Raw genomic sequence first — 20,348 nt, forward strand, 5'->3', positions numbered from 1 at the left:
CTGATCAAGGGAGAGAAAGGCGACCGACTGACCAGTCCTCTGGGAAAGATGGATCAGGTCCCGGACCAGGTGGATGTTGTCCTGGATGGACCGGCCCGGGACCGTGTAGGACTGGTCGGGGTGGATCATGTGGGCCAGCACGGAGCCCAGGCGGGTAGACATAGCCCGGGCAAAGATCTTATAATCCGTGCTGAGGAGGGAGACCGGACGCCAGTTTTTAAGCAGGCGGAGATCGCCCCTCTTCGGCAGCAGGACGATGACCGCCCTGCGCCACGAGAGGGGCATCTCCCCGGTCGCCAGGCTTTCCCCCAGGACCCGCGCGTAATCGTCCCCCAGGACGTCCCAGAACGCCCTGAGGAACTCCACGGTCAACCCATCCAGCCCTGGGGATTTGCCCCTCGAGAGCTGGTGGAGGGCGCCAGTCAGCTCCGCCAACGTGAGCGGAGCCTCCAATCCTTCGGCGCCCTCCGGGCTGACCTGCGGCAGGTCCTCCCACAAAACTCTGCGCGCATCCTCGCTGGACGGATCCGGAGAGAACAACGCACTGTAATACGTCCGGACCAGGAGGCCCATTCCCTCCGGATCCGTGATGGAGGATCCGTCGTCGGCCAGCAGCTCGACGAGCTGCTTACGGACCCCCCGCCATTTTTCCAGCGAGTAGAAGAAGGGTGAGGCGCGATCCAAATCTTGCAGGATCTGGATCCGCGACCTCACGTACGCGCCTCGGGACCCTATGAGCTGCAGGTTCCTCAGCGCGCCCTTCTTCTCTTTGTACGCCTACCACAGGGCCGGGTCCGCGACGGCATGACCGAGGCGGGATTCCAAGTCGAGCACCTCCCTCTCAAGGCGCCCGATCTCGGCTTCCCGCCTTTTGGTCGACCCCTTCGCGTACTCCTGACAGAAGACGCGGATGTGAGTCTTGCCCACATCCCACCATAGCCTCAAGGAGGGGAAGCCCCCCTGCTTCCTTCTCCAGTCGGCCCAGAATCGACAGAACGAGTCCCGAAATCGCACGTCCTCCAGCAGCCGGTTGTTAAAGTGCCAGTACGCGGACCCCGCCCGCGTGCGGAGCGGAGTGAACTCCGCCCACACCAGGCGGTGGTCCGAGCACGGCACCAGCCGCATGGAGGCCGCCGAAACGCGGGAGACGTACGCCTGCGAAATGTAGAGGCGGTCGATTCGCGACCCCCCTCCTCCAGACCTCCACGTGAAGGCGCTGGAGTCGGGATGGAGATTCCGCCAGACGTCCACCAAGTTAAGGGAGCTGATCAGTCCCCTCAACTTCTCCACCGACGCTTGGCCGCGCTGGGGACCGGAGCGATCCCCCACCTCGAGGGTGCAGTTAAAATCCCCCCCGAGGATGATGCACTCGCCGCTATCGATGGAGCTCAAGAGAGCGGACACTTCTTCAAAGAAGCGCGCTTGCAAAGCGCCGGGCCTGGGCGCGTACACGTTCACAAAGTGGAGCGGCACGCTACCCAGGCGAACGGCGAGGTGGAGCAAGCGGCCCGGCACTAGCTCCTTGACCCCCAAGATCTCCGGCTGAAAAGTCGGGGCCAACAAGATAGCCACCCCACTAGAAATCGGGGTGAGGTGACTCATGTAGACCCCACCCTGCCACTCCAGGAGCCAGGTGGCTTCGTCTCCCGGAACGGTGTGGGTTTCCTGCAGAAAGCTCACCGCGTATCTCCCTTCCCTAAGGACTGAGAGATTGTGAAATCTGCGGTGAGCCCCTCTGCTGCCGTTGATGTTGAGGCTGGCTATGGTTATCTTCATGTCAAAGGTACTTAAAACCCGTCACCAACAGCTCACTGTGAGGAGGGAGTGGAAGTGCACCTGGCCCTCCACTCCCCCAGCAACCCATTGAGGAACACATTAAAACGGCGCCTCTCAACCAGTTTCACGTCCGCGCGCTTGCCCGCTATCTTAAGGGCGGCACGGACGGACTGGATGATCAGCGCCAGATTCGACCAACGGTCGAGGGCCAGCTGAACTTTATTGCGGCAACCCCTGCAAGCCGCGAGGAAATCCCGGAGTTCCGCCGTGGGGATGAGAGGAGATTCGGTGGGAGGCACGAGGGACTCCACCACCTCACTGGCGATGGAATCAAGATCATCCTCCGTGCCCCGCACCGAATCCCCATCCTCCTCCGGGTCGTCACCGCCAGCGGCCAACACATCCACCACACACTGTGGGGCGGACGTCCCGGCCGCGCCAGCTGGTCCCGCCTCCGTCACGATCCCACCCCCAGGATCGATGGCGGAGGAGTCCTCTCTGGGTTCTATTGTGAAACTGGAGCCTGTAGGCACCAGCGGTTCAGGACCCCCCTCCACCTCCATCCCCAGGCCAATGACTGGTCCAGGGGAGACAGAAGTTCCGGACTCCGGGAAACCAGCCGGAGCCGAGACTGGAGGCGGCGAGAGGAGGCCATCTCCCGCTCCGCCAGCACCCACAGGCCCAGCAGATGGGGCAGCATTCTCAGTTATAACTGGGTCGGGTGTCTCCTGGTTGGTGGTGGACTCCGGCTGGGAGGCCCGACCCTCTGGGGCCTCGCCCTCCCCTTCATTCAGGACACCCGACCCAGTAGCAGTGGCAGAATGGGCGGCTTCCCCAGGCTCCCCCACCACAAGCAGGGCCCCACTTACTCCTTCAGTAGGGGCCTCATGTACCGGGGCCATCCCCTCCCCTCCATCCTGAGGAATAGGGAGCACCTGCCCGGACTTTGCAGCCTTGGTGGTGGCGGTAGGGGAAACCTGGGGACCCGAAACAGGAGACAGCTCCCCTCCAACAGATGGGCCCTGCGCCTCAGGGCCCCTTGTTACCTCTGTGGAGGGGTGCCTTCTCCTCTTTTTCCCAGTTGTGTGCGGAGGCTCAGAGACCTCCATATCATCAGAGGCCTCCACCTCCACACTCTCCTTTTTTTTATTCACCCTGGGCCTGAGCCCAGCCCTGGGGCAAGTTGACTTCCCGAGATCGGGCCTTGGGCTGAGCTCAGGCTCGGGTAGTGTCACGATATCCAGGGGACGCGCCTCTCGATGTTTATTTCTCCTCCGCGCCTTCCTTCCACTTGGACGGTCACCCCCCTCCCTGCCGGAGGCCGTGAAAACCACAGCCTCCGGTACCGACTGAATGGTATCTGGTGGTGGTGTAGTGGGGGTGGGAGGAGGTGCAGCGTCGCCACCCTGGGCCGCTGAGTTGGAGTTGGCAGCCGGGAGGTTGGGGCAGTTCTTACGAACATGCCCCACCCCCTTACAGACATGGCACCGCACCCCGTCCAAGGTCCAGAAGACGCGGTAGGCCGTCCCCTGGAATTCTACATTGAAGTGGCCCTCTGTCACCTCCTCCCGCGCCAGCAGCATGAATAACTGGCGGCGGAAGGAGTAGACGTGTCGGAGGCTGTTCTCCCGAAGACCGAGCGGGACTGGGGTGAGCCCCGTCTTTACCTCCCCCAGATGGTGCAGGTGGGGAAGGAGGAGCTCACCAGGGATGAAGGGCGGGACATTGGATAAAACGAGCCTTTGCGCAGTGGCCTCCAGGGGGTCCACTGGCAGAAAGGTCCCGCCCACGGTGAGCCCCTTGCTCAGAGCCAGGGACACCACCCGCTCGGTCTTCAGGAAAAACACTGCCTTCCCGTACATTTTAGAGGCTGCAACAATGGCCGAAGGGCCGACAACCTCGGCCATTGCTTTCACGCATGCCTCTATAGTCATGTTCGGGTGGACGTAACTCTTGACCCCATGCTTCGTTGTTAATAAAGCAAACGGTGACGGGGCAACAGGTGCAGCTGCAGCAGCCGCAGCAGCATATGAACGGGAAGGCCCCGCCACCGGCGAAGAGGGGCTTGCCATGGGGTCTAAGAGCCACGTCCACCCCCAAGAAACAAAACAAATTTACACAATTTTTTTTAAAAAAGCAAACTTTAAACAAGGTGGAGTGGGAGTAGAGGAGGATGGGGTAGGATGGTAAAGGAAATGGGGAGGATAGGTGACTGAGGCGACTGAGTGGAGGAAGGGAGAGAAAGGCTGAAAAGGATGTTTGATCCAACTGCCAGTTGGAGCACCTTTATAACAATTAGTCCAAAACTGTTTGTTGTCTTCCAGTTGGGGGAGGCTTCTTCGCCCGGGACGGCTGGAGCCGCCCGGTACTCTCCTCTTCTGATTTTAACAAGACAGTCTTCACCCGGGCAACTCCAGCTGTCCCGAGCAGGCAGTTGGGGTGGGGAGGGAGCTCCCTGTGTGCAAACACCAATACAAATACAGGGGCCCCTACTGAATTTGGCTGCCCCACCCCTGAGTCTTCAGGCCTCTTCTCCCTCCCCCAAACAGTTTAAACTTCAGAGTCTTTCAGGTGCCCTGACACCCACCTTTCCAGAAAAATTGCAGCCTTCCTTGATGGTTTCCCTCCACTCTGTATTCACCTTTCTCCAGTCTCTCTCCCCAGTTGCTGCAGTCTCCACTCTCCACTCTGTTTTCACCTTTCTCCAGTTGCTGCAGTTTCCAGTCTCCACTCTCCTCTCCCCAGTTGCTGCAGTCTCCACTCTCCACTCTGCAATTGCTGCAACACAGGTGCAGCTGCTCCCCCTGATTGCTGGCAGGAAGTGCTCCAAATTGACCAGCCAATCCCAGTGCTGTACCTGTCCTGGGAGTGTTTGATGGGGACAGTGTAGAGGGAGCTTTACTCTGTATCTAACCCCGTGCTGTACCTGTCCTGGGAGTGTTTGATGGGGACAGTGTAGAGGGAGCTTTACTCTGTATCTAACCCCGTGCTGTACCTGTCCTGGGAGTGTTTGATTGGGACAGTGTAGAGGGAGCTTTACTCTGTATCTAACCCCGTGCTGTACCTGTCCTGGGAGTGTTTGATGGGGACAGTGTAGAGGGAGCTTTACTCTGTATCTAACCCCGTGCTGTACCTGTCCTGGGAGTGTTTGGGACACAGTATCTGAGTAATCTGAGACATGATGTTTGGAGAGTAAAGCAAATTTGGGAGGAACAGATGACTTTGGAGTTTCCAAAGTTCTCCACCACTGGGAGTTTTCCTCACCTCATGTTTGGGTCTGTTTTAGTACCAATGACATAGGTAGAAAGAGGGATGAAGTCCTGCAACAAGAATTTAAGGAGCTAGGTAGCAGATTAAAAAGCAGGACCTCAAAGGTTGTAATCTCCGGATTACTTCCGGTGCCACGTGCTAGTGAGTATAGTAATAGGAGGATAGAGCAGCTGAATGTGTGGCTGAAGAGATGGTGCAGGAGGGAGGGCTTTAGTTTCCTGGATCACTCAGTCTGTTTCTGGTGAAGGTGGGACCTGGACAGGTTGGATGGGTTGCACCCGAACCAGAACGGGACCAACATCCTTGCTGGGAGGTTTGCTAGTGATGTTGTGGGGGGGGTGGGGGGGGGGGGGGTTTAAACTAATTTGTCAGGGGAATGGGATACAGAGTGGAGGTACAGTAGGGGGTGATGCACAGTCAAATATAGAAGAGAAACTGAGTCAGTCTGGAAGGCAGAGCAAATATAGACCTGTTAAGGCACAAGTGAAAAATGCAAGGCTGGATTGTATCTATTTTAATGCAGGGAGTCTTACTAGTAAGGCAGATGAATTGAGGGCGTTGATTAGCACCTGGGAATATGATATTGTTGCTACAACAGAAACATGGTTGAACAAAGAACAGTACAGCACAGGAACAGGCCATTCGGCCCTCCAAGCCTGCGTCGATCTTGATGCCTGCCTAAACTAACACCTTCTGCACTTCCGGGGCCCATATCCCTCTATTCCCTTCCTATTCATGTATTTGTCAAGATGTCTCTTAATCGTCGCTATCGTATCTGCTTCCACCACCTCCCCTGGCAGCAAGTTCCAGGCACTCACCACCCTCTGTGTAAAAAACTTGCCTCGCACATCCCCTCTAAACTTTGCCCCTCGCACCTTCAACCTATGTCCCCTAGTAACTGACTCTTCCACCCTGGGAAAAAGCTTCTGACTATCCACTCTGTCCATGCCGCTCATAACTTTGTAAACCTCTATCATGTCGCCCCTCCACCTCTGTCGTTCCAGTGAAAACAATCCGAGTTTCTCCAACCTCTCCTCATAGCTAATGCCCTCCAGACCAGGCAACATCCTGGTAAACCTCCTCTGTACCCTCTCCAAAGCCTCCACGTCCTTCTGGTAGTGTGGCGACCAGAATTGCACGCAATATTCTAAGTGTGGCCTAACTAAGGCTCTGCACAGCTGCAACATGACTTGTCAATTTTTATACTCTATGCCCCGACCGATGAAGGCAAGCATGCCGTATGCCTTCTTGACTACCTTATCCACCTGCGTTGCCACTTTCAGCGACCTGTGGACCTGTACGCCCAGATCTCTCTGCCTGTCGATACTCTTAAGGGTTCTGTCATTTACTGTATACCTCCCACCTGCATTGGACCTTCCAAAATACATTATCTCACATTTGTCCGGATTAAACTCCATCTGCCATTTCTTCGCCCAAGTCTCCAACCGATCTATATCTTACTGTGTCCTCTGACAATCCTCATCATTATCCACAACTCCACCAACCTTTGTGTTGTCTGCAAACTTACTAATCAGACCAGCTACATTTTCCTCCAAATCATTTATATATACTACAAACAGCAAAGGTCCCAGCACTGATCCCTGCGGAACACCACTAGTCACATCCCTCCATTCAGAAAAACACCCATCCACTGTTACCCTCTGTCTTCTGTGACTGAGCCAGTTCTGTATCCATCTTGCCAGCTCACCTCTGATCCCGTGATTCACCTTTTGCACCAGTCTGCCATACGAGACCTTGTCAAAGGCTCATATAGAGCTCATAAAGTCCATATAGATAACATCCACCGCCCTTCCCTCATCAATCATCTTCGTCACTTCCTCAAAAAACTCAATCAAATTAGTAAAACACGACCTTCCCTTCACAAAACCATGCTGCCTCTCACTAATAAATTCGTTTGTTTCCAAATGGGAGTAAATCCTGTCCCGAAGAATCCTCTCTAATAATTTCCCTACCACTGACGTAAGGCTCACCGGCCTATAATTTCCTGGATTATCCTTACCACCCTTCTTAAACAAAGGAACAACATTGGCTATTCTCCAGTCCTCTGGGACCTCACGTGTTGCCAATGAGGATGCAAAGATTTCTGTCAAGGCCCCAGCAATTTCTTCCCTTGCCTTCCTCAGTATTCTAGGGTAGATCCCATCAGGCCCTGGGAACTTATCTACCTTAATGCTTTGCAAGACACCCAACACCTCCTTTTTGATAATGAGATGACTGAGACTATCTGCACTACCTTCCCTAGGCTCATCATCCACCAAGTCCTTCTCCTTGGTGAATACTGATGCAAAGTACTCATTTAGCACCACACCCATTTCCTCTGGCTCCACGCATAGATTCCCATCTCTGTCCTTGAGTGGGTCAACCCTTTCCCTGGTTACCCTCTTGCTCTTTATATATGTATAAAAAGCCTTGGGATTTTCCTTAATCCTGTTTGCCAATGACTTTTCATGACCCCTTTTAGCCCTCCTAACTCCTTTCTTAAGTTCCTTCCTACTGTCTTTATATTCCTCAAGTGCTTCATCTGTTCCTAGCCTTCCAGCCCTTACAAATGCTTCCTTTTTCTTTTTGACGAGGCTCACAATATCCCGTGTTATCCAAGCTTCCTGAAACTTCCCAAACTTGTCTTTCTTCCTCACAGGAACAGGCTGGTCCTGGATTCTAATCAGCTGATGTTTGAAAGACTCCCACATGTCATTTTGATTTACCCTCAAATAGCCACCCCCAATCTAAATTCTTCAGTTCCTGCCTGTGTAGATAAGGTAAGGCTTTTTCTATTTCTCTTTATTTTTTTTATTAGTTGGTTAAAAACTTTTCGTTCCTTTTTCATTTAACTAAGTTTAAACTTAAGATTAAAAATGGCAGGAGATCTCAGACCCATGACATGCTCCTCTTGCTCAATGTGGGAGCTCAGGGACATGGCTGATGTCCCTGACTCCTTCACGTGCAGGAAGTGTGTCCAGCTGCAGCTCTTGTTAGACCGCATGACGGCTTTGGAGCTGCAGATGGACTCACTTTGGAGCATCCGCGATGCTGAGGAGGTCGTGGATAGCACGTTTAGCGAATTGGTCACACCGCAGATTAGGATTGCTGAGGGAGAAAGGGAATGGGTGACCAAAAGGCAGAGAAAGAGCAGGAAGGCAGCGCAGGTGTCCCCTGCGGTCATCTCCCTCCACAACAGGTATACCATTTTGGATACTGTTGAGGGAGATGGCTCACCAGGGGAAGGCAGCAGTAGCCAGGTTCATGGCATCGTGGCTGGCTCTGCTGTTCAGAAGGGCGGGGAAAAGAGTGGAAGGGCTATAGTCATAGGGGATTCGATTGTAAGGGGAGTAGATAGGCGGTTCTGTGGTGGAAAACGAGACTCCCGAATGGTATGTTGCCTCCCAGGTGCACGGGTCAGGGATGTCTCAGATCGACTGCAGAGCATTCTAAAGGGGGAGGGTGAACAGCCAGTTGTCGTTGTGCACATGGGCACCAATGATGTAGGTAAAAAATGGGATGAGGTCCTACAAGCAGAATTTAGGGAGTTAGGAGCCAAGTTAAAAAGTAGGACCTCAGAGGTAGTAATCTCAGGATTGCTACCAGTGCCAAGTGATAGTCAGAGTAGAAATGAAAGAATAGTCAGGATGAATGCATGGCTTGAGAGATGGTGCAGGAGGGAGGGGTTCAGACTTTTGGGACATTGGTACCGGTTCTGGGGGAGGTGGGACTATTACAAATTGGATGGTCTACACCTGGGCCGGACTGGAACCAATGTCCTTGGGGGTGCTTTTGCGAACGCTGTTGGGGAGGGTTTAAACTAATGTGGCAGAGGGATGGGAACCAAATGAGGTCAGTGGAGAGTAAGGAGGTAGTAACTAAAGCCTGTAAGGAACTAGATAATGAAGTCAGCATGACTAAGGGAAAGAGTAGGCAGGGAGCAGATGATGAAAGCAAAGGGACTGGTGGTCTGAGGTGTATTTGTTTTAATGCAAGAAGTGTAGTAGGTAAGGCAGATGAACTTAGGGCTTGGATTAGTACCTGGGAGTATGATGTTATTGCTATTACTGAGACTTGGTTAAGGGAAGGGCATGATTGGCAACTAAATATCCCAGGATACCGATGCTTCAGGCGGGATAGAGAGGGAGGTAAAAGGGGTGGAGGAGTTGCATTACTGGTCAAAGAGGATATCACAGCTGTGGTGAAGGAGGGCACTATGGAGGACTCGAGCAGTGAGGCAATATGGACAGAACTCAGAAATAGGAAGGGTGCGGTAACAATGTTGGGGCTGTACTACAGGCCTCCCAACTGCGAGCGTGAGATAGAGGCACAGATTATGGAAAGATGTAGGAGCAACAGGGCGGTGGTGATAGGAGATTTTAATTTTCCCAACATTGACTGGGATTCACTTAGTGTTAGAGGTCCAGATGGAGCAGAATTTGTAAGGAGCATCCAGGAGGGTTTTCTCGAGCAGTATGTAAATAGTCCAACTCGGGAAGGGGCCACACTGGACCTGGTGTTGGGGAATGAGCCGGGCCAGGTGGTTGACGTTTCAGTAGGGGACTACTTTGGGAATAGTGATCACAATTCCGTAAGTTTTAGAATACTCATGGACAAAGACGAGAGTGGTCCCAAAGGAAGAGTGCTAAATTGGGGGAAGGCCAACTATACCAAAATTCGGCAGGAGCTGGGGAATGTAGATTGGGAGCAGCTGTTTGAAGGTAAATCCACATTTGATATGTGGGAGGCTTTTAAAGAGAGGTTGATTAGCGTGCAGGAGAGACATGTTCCTGTGAAAATGAGGGGCAGAAATGGCAAGATTAGGGAACCATGGATGACAGGTGAAATTGTGAGACTAGCTAAGAGGAAAAAGGAAGCATACATAAGGTCTAGGCGGCTGAAGAAAGACGAAGCTTTGAAAGAATATCGGGATTGTAGGCGCAATCTGAAACGGGGAATTAAGAGGGCTAAAAGGGGTCATGAAATATCTTTAGCAAACAGGGTTAAGGAAAATCCCAAAGCCTTTTCTTCATATATAAGGAGCAAGAGGGTAACTAGAGAAAGGATTGGCCCACTCAAGGACAAAGGAAGAAAGTTATGCGTGGAGTCAGAGAAAATGGGTGAGATTCTAAACGAGTACTTTGCATCGGTATTCACTGAGGAGAGGGACATGACGGATGTTGAGGTTAGGGATAGATGTTTGATTACTCTTGGTCAAGTCGGCATAAGGAGGGAGGAAGTGTTGGGTATTCTAAAAGGCATTAAGGTGGACAAGTCCCCAGGTCCGGATGGGATCTATCCCAGGTTACTGAGGGAAGCGAGAGAGGAAATAGCTGGGGCCTTAACAGATATCTTTGCAGCATCCTTAAACACGGGTGAGGTCCCGGAGGACTGGAGAATTGCTAATGTTGTCCCCTTGTTTAAGAAGGGTAGCAGGGATAATCCAGGTAATTATAGACCGGTGAGCCTGACGTCAGTGGTAGGGAAGCTGCTGGAGAAGATACTGAGGGATAGGATCTATTCCCATTTGGAAGAAAATGGGCTTATCAGTGATAGGCAACATGGTTTTGTGCAGGGAAGGTCATGTCTTACCAACTTAATAGAATTCTTTGAGTAAGTGACAAAGTTGATTGATGAGGGAAGGGCTGTAGATGTCGTATACATGGACTTCAGTAAGGCGTTTGATAAGGTTCCCCATGGTAGGCTGATGGAGAAAGTGAAGGCGCATGGGGCCCAAGGTATACTAGCTAGATGGATAAAGAACTGGCTGGGCAACAGGAGACAGAGAGTAGCAGTGGAAGGGAGTTTCTCAAAATGGAGATGTGTGACCAGTGGTGTTCCACAGGGATCCGTGCTGGGACCACTGTTGTTTGTGATATACATAAATGATTTGGAGGAAAGTATAGGTGGTCTGATTAGCAAGTTTGCAGATGACACTAAGATTGGTGGAGTAGCAGATAGTGAAGGGGACTGTCAGAGAATACAGCAGAATATAGATAGACTGGAGAGTTGGGCAGAAAAATGGCAGATGGAGTTCAATCAGGGCAAATGCGAGGTGATGCATTTTGGAAGATCCAATTCAAGAGTGAACTATACAGTAAATGCAAAAGTCCTGGGGAAAATTGATGTACAGAGAGATTTGGGTGTTCAGGTCCATTGTTCCCTGAAGGTGGCAACACAGGTCAATAGAGTGGTCAAGAAGGCATACGGCATGCTTTCCTTCATCGGACGGGGTATTGAGTACAAGAGTTGGCAGGTCATGTTACAGTTGTATAGGACTTTGGTTTGGCCACATTTGGAATACTGCGTGCAGTTCTGGTCGCCACATTACCAAAAGGATGTAGATGCTTTGGAGAGGGTGCAGAGGAGGTTCACCAGGATGTTGCCTGGTATGGAGGGCGCTAGCTATGAAGAGAGGTTGAGTAGATTAGGATTATTTTCATTAGAAAGACGGAGGTTGAGGGGGGACCTGATTGAGGTGTACAAAATCATGAGAGGTATAGACAGGGTGGATAGCAAGAAGCTTTTTCCCAGAGTGGGGGATTCAATTACAAGGGGACACGAGTTCAAAGTGAAAGGGGAAAAGTTTAGGGGGGATATGCGTGGAAAGTTCTTTACTCAGAGGGTAGTGGGTGCCTGGAACGCGTTGCCAGTGGAGGTGGTAGACGCGGGCACGATAGCGTCTTTTAAGATGTATCTCGACAGATACATGAATGGGCAGGAAGTAAAGAGATACAGACCCTTAGAAAATAGGCGACAGGTTTAGATAGAGGATTTGGATCGGCATAGGCTTGGAGGGCCGAAGGGCCTGTTCCTGTGCTGTAATTTTCTTTGTTCTTTATTCTTTGTTCTAATATTGTTATAATTAGCCTTCCCCCAATTTAGCTCCTTCACCCGAGGACTACTCTTATCCTTATCCACAAGTACCTTAAAACTTATGGAATTATGGTCACTGCTCCCGAAGTGATCCCCCACTGAAACTTCGACCACCTGGCCGGGCTCATTCCCCAATACCAGGTCCAGAATGGCCCCATCCCTAGTTGGACTATCTGCATACTGTTTCAAGAAGCCCTCCTGGATGCTCCTCACAAATTCTGCCCCATCCAAGCCCCTAGCACTAAGTGAGTCCCAGTCAATATCGGGGAAGTTAAAATCACCCACCACCACAACCCTGTTACCTTTACATCTTTCCAAAATCTGTCCACATATCTGCTCCTCTACCTCCCGCTGGCTGTTGGGAGGCCTGTAGTAAACCCCCAACATCGTGACTGCACCCTTCCTATTCCTGAGCTCCACCCATATTGCCTCGCTGCATGACCCCTCTGAGGTGTCATCCCGCACTACAGCTGTGATATTCTCCTTAACCAGTAATGCAACTCCCCCACCCCTTTTACATCCCCTCTATCCCGCCTGAAGCTTCTAAAGCCTGGAACATTTAGCTGCCAATCCTGCCCTTCCCTCAACCAAGTCTCTGTAATAGCAACAACATCATATTTCCAAGTACTAATCCAAGCTCTAAGTTCATCTGCCTTACCTGTTATACTTCTCGCATTGAAACAAATGCACTTCAGACCACCAGTCCCACTGTGCTCAGCAACATCTCCCTGCCTGCTCTTCCTCTTAGTCCTACTGGCCTTATTTACTATGTCCTCCTCATTTACTTCACTAGCTGTCCTACTGCTCTGGTTCCCACCCCCCCTGCCACACTAGTTTAAACTCTCCCGAGTGACGCTAGCAAACCTTGCAGCCAGGATATTAGTGCCCTTCCAGTTTAGATGCAACCCGTCCTTCTTGTACAGGTCCCATCTGTCCCTGAAGAGAGCCCAATGGTCCAGATATCTGAAACCCTCCCTTCTACACCAGCTGCTCAGCCACATGTTTAGCTGCACTATCTTCCTATTTCTAGCCTCACTGGCATGTGGCACAGGGAGTAATCCAGAGATTACAACCCTAGATGTCCTGTTTTTTAACTTACTGAGGGAGGGGCAGGACTGGCAGCTCAATATTCCAGGGTATAGAATCTTCTGGTGCGACCGGGGTGGGTGGTGGTGGGTGGGGGCTGTAAAAGGAGGTGGCATTGCACTGTTGATCAAGGAGTCAATTACTGCTGTAAGGAGGGATGATATCTTGGAAGGTTCCTCAAATGAGGCCATATGGGTAGAACTTAAAAACAAAAAGGGGGCAATTACTTGGCTGGGAATGTACTACAGGCCTCCAAACAGTCAGGGAGAGATAGAGGAGCAGATATGCAGGCAAATCTCAGAGAGGTGTAAAAATAATAGGATAATAATAATATGGGATTTCAACTTCCCCAATATCAACTGGGATAGTCTTAGTGCAAAAGGCTTAAAGGGGACGGAATTCTTAAAATGCATCCAGGAGAGCTTTTTGAGCCAGTATGTAGAAAGTCCTACAAGAGAAGGGGCAGTACTGGACCTAATCCTAGGGAATGCAGCTGGACAAGTGGTAGAAGTGTCTTTGAGGGAGCATTTCGGGGATAGTGACCATAACTCTGTAAGATTTAAAGTAGTTATGGAAAAGGACAAAGATGGACCGGAAATAAAGGTACTGAATTCGGAGAAGGCTGATTTCAATATGATAAAACAGGATCTGGCCAAAGTGGACTGGGAGCAGCTACTTGTAGGAAAGTCTACATCAGACCAGTGGGAGTCATTGAAAAAGGAAATAGTGAGAGTTCAGGGCCAACATGTTTCCGTAAAGGTGAAGGGTAGGACTAACATGTCCTGGGAACTCTGGATGTCAAGGGATGTGGAGTATTGGATAAGGGAAAAAAAGGAGGCTTATGACAGATTCAGAGCGTTGAAAACAGCAGAGGCACTAGAAAATAAAAAGTAGGGGGGTACTTAAAAAAGTAATTAGGAGAGTGAAGACGGGACATGAAAAAACACTGGCGGGCAAGATAAAGGAAAATCCCAAGGCATTTTATACGTATATTAAGGGTAAGAGGATAACCAGGGAAAGAGTAGGGCCCATTAAGGACCAAAGTGGCAATCTGTGTGTGAAGCCGGAGGACATAGGTGAGGTTTTAAATGATTACTTTTCATCTGTGTTCACTATGGAGAAGGACGATGTAGGTGTAGAGCTCAGGGAGGGCGATTGTGATATACTTGAACAAATTAGCATTGAACGGAAGGAGTAGTTAGCACCTTTAGTCGGCTTAAAAGTGGATAAATCCCCAGACCCAGCTGAGATGTATCCCAGGCTGTTATGTGAGGCAAGGGAGGAGATAGCAGGGGCTCTGACACAAATTTTCAAATCCTCTCTGGCCACAGGAGAGGTACCAGAGGATTGGAGGACAGCGAATGTGGCACCATTATTCAAGAAGGGTAGCAGGGATAAACCAGGTAATTACAGACCGGTGAGTCTAACATCAATGGTTAGGAAACTTGGAAAAAATCCTGAGGGACAGGATTAATCTCCACTTGGAGAGGCAGGGATTAATCAAGGATAGTCAACATGGCTTTGTCAGGAGGAGATCATGTCTGACAAATTTGATTGAATTTTTCGAGGAGGTGACTCGAGGTGTAGATGACTGTAAAGCAGTTGATGTAATCTACATGGACTTCAGTAAGGCTTTTGATAAGGTCCCGCATGGGCGATTGGTGAAGAGGGATCCAGGGCAATTTGGCAAATTGGATCCAAAATTGGCTTAGTCGCAGGAGGCAGAGGGTGATGGTCGATTGAGGGTTGTTTTTGCAAGTGGAAGCTGGTGACCAGTGTTGCTGGGACCCTTGCTGTTTGTAGTGTACATTAATGATTTAGACGTGAATATAGGAGGTATGATCAGTAAGTTTGCAGATGACACGAAAATTGGTGGTGTCGTAAATAGTGAGGAGGAAAGCCTTAGATTACAGGACGATATAGATGGGCTGGTAAGATGGGCAGAGCAGTGGCAAATGGAATTTAATCCTGAAAAGTGTGAGGTGATGCATTTTGGGAGGACTAACAAGGCAAGGGAATATACAATGGATGGTAGGACCCTAGGGAGTACAGAGGATCCGAGGGACCTTGGTGTACTTGTCCATAGATCACTGAAGGCTGCAGCACAGGTAGATAAGGTGGTTATGCAGGCATATGGGATACTTGCCTTTATTAGCTGAGGCATAGAATATAAGAGCAGGGAGGTTATGATGGAGCTGTATAAAATGCTAGTTCGGTCACAGCTGGAGTACTGTGTCCAGTTCTGGTCACCGCACTATAGGAAGGATGTGAAATAAAAACAAGAAATGCCGGACCCACTCAGCAGGTCTGGCAGTATCTGTGGAAAGAGAAGCAGAGTCAATGTTTCGGGTCAGCGACCCTTCCTCGGAACAAGCATAGATTTAAGGTAAGGGGCAGGGGGTTTCGAGGGGATTTGAGGAAAATGTTTTCACCCCGAGGGTGGTTGGAATCTGGAACACACTGCCTGAAGAGGTGGTAGAGGCAGGAACCCTCACAATATTTAAGAAGTATTTAGATGAGCACTTGAAATGCCATAGCATACAATGCTACGGGCCAAGTGCTGGGAAATGGGATTAGAATAGATTGGTGCTTGATGGCCGGCACAGACATGATGGGCCGAAGGGCCTGTTTCTGTGCTGCAGAACTCCAGGACACTCATGACTGTGACTCTACTGCACTAGGACTTGAACCCACACCCTTCTGACTGAGGTGAAAGTGCTACCCACAGCTGACGGAATATAGAGATTGTTGGATTAAATAATAAAACTACAACTAACATGGGTATCATGTAACACCTAAAACTTGCATTTATATAGCATCTTTAACGTAATAAAATGTCCCAAGATGCTTCACAGGAGCATTATCAAACAAAATTTGACACTGAGCCACATAAAGAGATATTAGAAATAAGTATTCGAAAGTGCTGGAAATATTCAGCAAGTCTGGCAGCATCTGTGGAGAGATAAGCAGAGTTCACGTTTCAGGTTATTGACCTTTCATTAGGACTCATCGAGCTACATAAGGAGATATTAGGGAAGATGACCAAAAGCTTGGTCAAAGAGATAGAAAGTGAAGTTTGCTCCAGTTGAGAATTGCAGCTGCTAAACTGGAAGAGGAAAATATGTTTTTTAAGCAACAGGACAGAAACATAAGCTTCAAAGATAAGAAGCAGAGGAACTACTGAATAAAGAAAGGAGTGGGTTTTAGTCTACAACCTTGAGACAGCTCAGATAAGAATGAAGCCTTTGCAGCATCGGAGGTTCTAGTCCTGTATTGTGATAGGAAGTCTGTTTGCCACAGCCTTTTGTTTTAATTTAATCATGGGATGTGAATGTCACTGACAAGGCCAGCATTTATCACCTACAGTAATTGCCCTTGAGAAGACAGTGGTGACTACTGTCTGGCATGCTAAGTGATTTCACGGGGCAGTTAAGAGTCAACCACATTGCCGTGGGACTGGAGTCACATCGAGGCCAGACCGGGTAAGGACGGCAGGTTTGCTTCCCCAAAGAAGATGAGTGAACCAGATGGGTTTTTATTGACAATCTGATCGTCACGTGGCCACCATTACTGATACTAGCTTTTTCATTACAGATTTTATTTATTAACTGAATTTTTAAATTGCCCAGTTGCCGTGGTGGGATTTGAACTCATGACCGACTGGATCATTAGTTCAGGCCACTATGAGCGTGAAATTCAATTGTGCAGTGCCGCTTCTACCTACGCGGCCTACATGGTGCTGTCCAATGATATGGGTGCTTGCAGCTGTGCCCCGTGCATGTGGAATTGGTGCTATCCTGATGTCATCCAGGACAAGGCAGCCCGCTTAATTGGCACCCCATCCACAAACATTCACTCCCTCCACCACCGACGCACAGTGGCAGCAGTCTGTACCATCTACAAGATGCACTGCAGCAATGCACCAAGGCCCCTTCGACAGCACCTTCCAAACCCGTGACCTTTACCGCCTGGAAGGACAAGGGCAGCAAATACATGGGAACACCACCACCTGCAAGTTCCCCTCCAAACCACACACCATCCGGACTTGGAACTGTATCGCCGGCTGGATCAAAATCCTGGAACTCCCTTCCTAACAGCACTGTGGGTATACCTACCCCACATGAACTGCAGCGGTTCAAGAAGGCGGGGTGGGAAGCAAGAGATCCATTATCACACCATTAACGGCTTGTACGTGGCAAATAGCAGGGTGAGGGTATGCTGGAGTTGAGAAGGGGCATAAGCCAAGAACATATCATCATCCCCAATGTTCTCAGTGACAGTGCTGTTGGCCCTATCATAGCCAGCACAATGATACAGAGAACCATCTCCTTTGTAGGGTTCAGGAGATGCAGGCATCCTTTCCCTCGCCAGTTCCGCTCTGCTCCCTTCTATTTTCTTGTCCTGCAAGAGAAAGGGCAGAATTTCAGTGATTGTGTTGCACTGCGTTTGGGTGATGTGCCTGCTGTAGCTGAATAGCTGAGGTGTGTGGAGGCAGCGAGAAGTGGGTGTGAGGTTTGCAGCAGTGGTAGATATGCGAGGGTGAGGTGAAGTATCTGCATGTTAGGCGTGAGTCCTGAGTTGCGAGGGAATGTTGATGGGTGAGTGATGGGGGTGTGGTGTATTGAGCAGTCTGATGTGGGTGGGCAGGAGACATCATATGAAGGTGCCTTCACTGACCTTGACCACCGCGTGAGGTCATTAAGCCTCTTGCAGCACTGCTGCCAGGTTCTCAGGTTCAGACTCTGGGTGTTGATCTTCATGGGCACCTCAGGGTCTCCTCGTCCCCCATGGGATCACGGCATCTCTTCTCGTGCCCACTTGCACCACTGATGCTTCCAGTGCTGCATCCATCACCCTGGAATGCTATCTGCCCTGGTGTTCAGTTTGCAAAAATTTCCATTGCAATAATCTTTTTGTGCAGCTTCCCTTTAAGAGAGAGCAACAACAGTCTGCTATGCAGAGCTTTCTGGCAGTGTTAATAAGGAGACAGCAGTACAGGAGGCACAAGAACTAGTGATGAAATCATTCAAATGAGGTGGGTAGATGCATTTTGTGTCTTACCACCTTGATCTGAACGGGTGTGGGCACATCTTGAATCACAGCATCTGCGCCCAAAAGTCAGAGTAGATGAATTTGCCCTCTTTAATGTTGTCTGGTAACATAACCACCATGCTACCATTTCCTCTGGGATAGTAGGTGACTGAAGAAAGTGAGAAATATAACTCGGAGCTATAACTTCCCATTGTCAGCCACGACCCAGTGGATAACAGTCTCGTCTCTGGTTCAGAACGTTATGGGTTCAAGTCTGACTTTAGTACCGAGGGAGTGCTGCACCTTTGGAGGTGATTTCGGATGAGATGCTAAACCACGCGGCAGCCTCAGTTGGATCTGAAAGATTCCATGGGCGTCATTTCCAAGAGTGTTGTGCAGTATTGTGTCCAATTCTCGGCACCACACTTTAAGAAGGACGTCATGTCATTGGAGTGGGTGTAGAAGCGATTTACCGGAATGGTAACAGGGATAAGGGACTTCTATTATGTGGAGAGACTGGAGAAGTTGGGATTGTTCTTCCTGGAGCAGAGAAGGTTAAGAGGAGATTTAATCGAGGTGCTCAAAATTATGAACAGTTTTGATAGAGTAAATAAGGAGAAGTTGTTTCCAGTGGCAGTGATAACCAGAGGACACAGATTTAAGATAATTGGCAAAAGAGCCAGAGGGGAGAATATTTTTACACAGTGAGTTGTTGTGATCTGGAATGCACTGCCTGAAAGGGCGATGGAAGCAGATTCAATAGTAACTTTCAGAAGGCAATTGTATAAATACTTGAAAATGCAAGATTTGTAGGGCTATGGAGAAAGAGCAGGGGGAGTGGGATTGAGTAGATTAAGATTATTTTCATTAGAAAGGCGGAGGTTGAGGGGGGGCCTGATTGAGGTGTACAAAATCATGAGAGGTATAGACAGGGTGGATAGCAAGAAACTTTTTCCCAGAGTGGGGGATTCAAAGACTAGGGGTCACGAGTTCAAAGTGAGAGGGGAAAAGTTTAGGGGGGATATGCGTGGAAAGTTCTTTACGCAGAGGGTGGTGGGTGCCTGGAAGGCGTTGCCAGCGGAGGTGGTAGACGCGGGCACGATAGCGTCTTTTAAGATGTATCTAGACAGATACATGAATGGGCAGGAAGCAAAGAGATACAGACCCTTAGAAAATAGGCGTCATGTTTAGATAGAGGATCTGGATCGGCGCAGGCTTGGAGGGCCGAAGGGCCTGTTCCTGTGCTGTAATTTTCTTTGTTCTTCTTTGTTCTTTGAATTGGATTCTCCCTCAACCAACAGCACGAAAAAAGAATTACTTGGTGACTGCAAGGGACTCTGATAGTTATCTAGTTTAAATTTTTTACATTTGTATATTCAGTCAAATGGGACTTCAGTTGAGCTGCATGCTTTGGGTATTAAAATTCAATGCTTCCCAAACGCCAGTGTGAGATGCAGGAATGTCAGAACAGAGAGAGGAAGGGTAGCTGCTCACCAATACAATACAGAAACAGCAAACTATGGAAATTAAACTGGAAAATACTGCAAAAATTCAGCTGGCCCATCAGCCTTGATGTTTCATTATTCTAGGGTTCTGAGCCTAACGTTTGGAGTTTAAGACCTGATGCCAGATGTGGGGTTTTCTAGGAAATGCTTGCTGGGTTTTGACTCTTCTGATGCTGGTGGAACTGCTGTGCAGGTTCCAGAACTTTTAGCTTTTACTCTGTTACATGGTGAGTAACCCTTCACCTGTAGAATTAACAACAATTCATAGAATCATAGAATTTTAAAGCATAGACTGAGGCCATTCAGCCCATTGTGTCCGTGCTGGCCGACAAGTAGCCATCTAGCCTCATCCCAATTTCCAGTTCTTGGTCCGTAGCCTTGTAGGTGACAGCACTTCAAGTGCACATCCAAGTACTTTTTAAATGTTATGAGGGTCTCTGCTTCTTTTAGGCAGTGAGTTCCAGATCCCCACCATCCTTTGACTGAGTGTGGCATCAAGGAGCCCAAGCAAAATTGGAGTCAATTGGAATCAGGAGGAAAACTCCCCGCTGGTTGGAGTCATACCTAGTACAAAGGAAGATGGTTGTTGAAGGCCAAACATCTCAGCTCTGGGACATCGCTGCAGGAGTTCCTCAGATTAGTGCCCTAGACTACTTCAGCTGTTTCATCAATGACCTTCCCTTCATCATAAGGTCAGAAGTGGGGATGTTTTGCCAAAGATTGCACAGTATTCTGTGACTTGCGGTTCCTCAGATACTGAAGCTGTCCAAATGGATAAAATTCGGGCTTGGGCTGCTAAGTGGC

At 49.7% G+C, this 20,348-nt stretch overlaps 1 protein-coding gene across 1 annotated transcript in view; it reads left to right on the plus strand.

Moving 5' to 3' along the window:
• Positions 1–20,348, plus strand: part of folr (folate receptor) — a 73,013-nt gene that overhangs the window by 6,837 nt on the left and 45,828 nt on the right. The window contains exon 2 of the mRNA XM_068033036.1: positions 7,706–7,826. The gene's annotated coding sequence lies outside the window, so the exon portion shown is untranslated. The remainder of the gene's footprint in view (positions 1–7,705; positions 7,827–20,348) is intronic.

Source organism: Heterodontus francisci, chromosome 6 (genome assembly GCF_036365525.1).
Source record: "Heterodontus francisci isolate sHetFra1 chromosome 6, sHetFra1.hap1, whole genome shotgun sequence".
NCBI lineage: Eukaryota > Metazoa > Chordata > Chondrichthyes > Heterodontiformes > Heterodontidae > Heterodontus > Heterodontus francisci.